This window comes from Vombatus ursinus, unplaced genomic scaffold (assembly GCF_900497805.2).
Source record: "Vombatus ursinus unplaced genomic scaffold, bare-nosed wombat genome assembly UNPS02014837.1, whole genome shotgun sequence".
Classification (NCBI taxonomy): Eukaryota; Metazoa; Chordata; class Mammalia; order Diprotodontia; family Vombatidae; genus Vombatus; species Vombatus ursinus.
The window spans coordinates 3,266,999-3,270,839 of record NW_020954615.1 but is presented as its reverse complement, the minus strand read 5'-3'; the positions used below and the strand labels follow the sequence as shown (position 1 = coordinate 3,270,839).

Here is a 3,841-nt window from a genome sequence, read left to right as displayed (position 1 = left end):
TATCTATCTATCTATCTATCTATCTATCTATCTATCTATCTATCTATATCTATATATACGTACATATAATTTTTTCCCCTCCAACTACCCTAATACTGACAAAGGTCTCATGAGTTACAAATATCATCTTTCCATGCAGGGATGTAAACAGTTCAACCATAATAAGTCTCTTATGATTTTCTCTTTCCTCTTTACCTCTTCATGGTCTACTTGAGTCTTGTATTTGAAAATCAAATTTTCAATTCAGCTCTGGTCTTTTCATCAAGAATGCTTGAAAGTCCTCTATTTCACTAAATGACCATTTTTTTCTCCTGCAGGATTACACTCAGTTTTGCTGGGTAGGTGATTCTTGGTTGTAATCCTATCTCCTTTGCCCTCTGGAATATTATATTCCAGGCCTTGCAGTCCCTTAATGTAGAAGCAGCTAAATCTTGTGTTATCCTGATTGTGTTTCCACAATACTTGAATTGTTTCTTTCTGGCTGCTTGTAATATTTTCTACTTGACCTGGGAACTTTGGAATTTGGCTACAATATTCCTAGGAGTTTTCCTTTGGGGATCTCTTTCAGGAGGTGATTGGTGGATTCTTTCAATTTCTATTTTGCCTGCTGGTTTTAAAATATCAGGGCAGTTTTCCTTGATAATTTCTTGAAAGATGATGTCTAGGCTCTTTTTTTGATCATGGCTTTCAGATAGTCCAATCATTTTTAAATTCTCTCTCCTGGATCTATTTTCCAGGTCAGTTGTTTTTCCAACGAGATATTTCACATTGTTTTCCAATTTTTCATTCTTTTGGATTTGTTTTACAGTGTCTTGATTTCTCATAAAGTCACTAGCTTCCAATTGCTCTATTCTAATTTTTAAAGGAGTGTTATCTTTAGTAAGCTTTTGGACTTCCTTTTCCATTTGGCCAGTTTTGCTTTTTAGGGCATTCTTCTCCTCATTGGCTTTTTGGACCTCTTTTGCCATTTGGGTTAGGCTATTTTTTAAGGTGTTATTTTCTTCAGTATTTTTTGGGGTCTTCTTTAGCAAGCTGTTGACTTATTTTTCATGATTTTTTTGCATCACTCTCAGTTTTTCTTCTACTTCTCTTACTTGCTTCTCAAAATCCCTTTTGAGATCTTCCAAGGCCTGGGACTGATTCATATTCTTCTTAGAGGCCTTGGATGTGGGAGCTTTGACTTTGTTGTCTTCTTCTGGTTGTATGTTTTGATCTTTGTTGTTACCAAAGTAAGATAATATAGTCTGACTCTTTTTGCACTGCTTACTCATGATCCCGGCCAATTACTTGAGTTTTAAACTCTTTGTTAAGGTAAGAGTCTGCTTCCAATGTGAAGAATGTACTGTCCCAAGCTTTGGGGGTTTGTGCAGCTGTTTTCAGAGCTACTTCTAGGGACCTGAAAATTTTCAGTTCTTCCACGGTGCTATGATAAGAAGCGAGGTGTTTTCTCTCCACAGCCACAACAAGCTGCACCACACCAGCATTCCTCCTCACCCCAGGATTGCCCCTCAGAACTGTGACCCAGATCCAAACACCAGTAAAGCAAGAGATTCCTGCCTCAGCACTGGCAAAGAGATCCCTGCAATCCCCTTCTGATCAGTCACTTGATTCCCCCTCAGTCTGTGGACTGGAAGCTCAGGAAACAGCTGTGGCCCCGGGGGTGGCTGAGACCTGGCTTCTTCTCGCACTGCAGTCACAGACTTTTCCCACTGACCTTCTAAGTTGTCTTTGGCGTTCGTGGGTTGAGAAGTCTGAAAACCACCACAGCTGCCTGTGATTCAGTCCTCTGAGGCCTGCTCCAGGTTTCCTGTGGCCTGCATGCCCATGAGAAACTGCGCTCCTCTCCCCACCTGGCACGATATACCTTTCTGATCAACAATCTAGGCTATCTTTGGCTGGAAATTTGTTTCACTCTGTCTTTTAGTTGGTTCTGCTGCTTTAGAATTTGTTTAGAACCATTTTTTATAGGTATTTGGACGGGTTTGAGGGGAGAGCTCACGCAAGTCACTGCTTTCCCTCCGCCATCTTGGCTCTGCCCTCCCACTTTATTTTTCTTGCTTTTTTGGGGCATATGGCTAATATGAACATGTGTTTTGCATGATTTCACATGTATAATTGATATCATATCACTTGCCTTCTCATTGGGTGGGGAAGGAGTGGGAGGGAGAGAGAGAATTTAGAACTCAAAATTTAAAAAGAGAAGAATGTAAAAAAGTTACACACACATACATATTTTAAAGCACCCACACACCATCCTTATTGCTGTACCTCTGCCCCACTCCAGCTGCTTAAATGGACAGGTTTGGTATGCCCAGCCCTGAATACTCCCAGAGAAGCTTCACAGTGACCATTCTGGTGGTGATCCAAGATCACAAAGCAGAAAGCAGGAATTTAGGGAACAGTCTCTAACATCCAATTACCCAGACTCTCCTAGGAGTTCAGGGCAGGTGAGGGTCAGTGCAGGGCAGAGGAGCATAGGGAACATGAGACTCAGAAGGGTCCCTGAAGGGAATGAGGAAGGGTGAAGTGGGGGAGGATCCACCTGACCTTTTAGATGGGGTAAGGGAGGAGGGAGGGTGCTCAGGAATTGAAGCAGTGGCAATAGTGGGTTTGGCAGCTTAAGGAAGGGCTCAGAGGGCAGAGAAAGCCTTCCATGCTCTGGAGGGCCTGGGGAAAGTTTGTATGTAGTTGATCTGGGGAGGAGGAAAGGGAAAGTCATTGGGCATAAGTCTCATTTTGTACTAACCATTGCCCTTCCTTGTCGTCTCTCCTCAGAATGGCAGGTGGAAATGGAGCAGCAATGCCCATATTCTACCAAGCCTGGAAGGAGAATGATCCCAATAATAACCAGCCCAGCTTCTATGCCATCCTGACTCCTGAATCTGGTGAGAGAACAAAACCCCAGCAGTTCTGGTGTCCATGCAGGCCCATTCCCTCCACTTCTTTGCTGGCTGAAACCCTGGATAGATGGGTACTCATACACAAAATGTGGAAGTATCTCTCCTCTCCCTTCCCTTCTCTCTTCTTCTCCCCACTATTCTCTTCTCTCCTCTCTTTTCCTTCCTTCATTCCCTTTCTCTTCCCTTCCCTCCCCTCTTCTTATTTCTCCCCTTAATCTTTCCTTCAGCTACCCTCTCCTCCATATCTCCTTTCCCTTCTCCCTTTCCCAACTTTCTTCTCCCTTCTTTCCTTTCAATCTCTCAGATTTCCTCTCACCTCCCTTTTTTACTTTTACTTTTTTTTACTTTTTTACCTTCCATCTTTTACTTTTTTTTTTTACTTTTACTTCCCACCTCCCCTTCTTTACTCTTTTCTCTATTTTAGACCACAAGGGAATATGTGAATGGGTATAAGACCCCTGGGCATGACTTCTGAGTCATCTGCATGGGATAATTTTCTGATGGTTGCCCTGGCCAACCTAACCCAGGTCATCTCTCTGCAGGATTCCAGAAATGGATAAATGAACTCTGTAATGAAAAGCATGCCTACCTTTGCAAGTTCCAAGCCTAGAGGAGACAAGCCAGAAAAAGGGGTGGGGATTCTGCAGCCCAGGAGCCAAGCATGCACCCTGAACACCCTGGCCAAAATTTGCCCTCTCACAAATCCTTCTTATTCTTCATCCTCACACTCAAATCTCCCCTCCCTTTTGAAATCTCCCTCATGTCCCCATTCCTCCTCCTCCTCTCACTTGCTGCTGCCTGGACTGGAATATTGGCCATCAGAATAAACCATCCTCTCACCTACCCCACTGCCTCTAGTGTTCTGTCTTTTTGGAACCTGACTCTTTGAATCTGGATAGGGGTGTGTGTGTGTGTGTGTGTGTGTGTGTGTGTGTGTGTGT

General features: G+C 43.3%; 1 pseudogene; it reads left to right on the top strand.

The window, feature by feature from the left end:
- The window catches only part of LOC114026289, an 8,731-nt pseudogene extending 5,858 nt beyond the window's left edge, over positions 1–2,873 (top strand).
- The last annotated feature ends 968 nt before the right edge of the window (positions 2,874–3,841 follow it).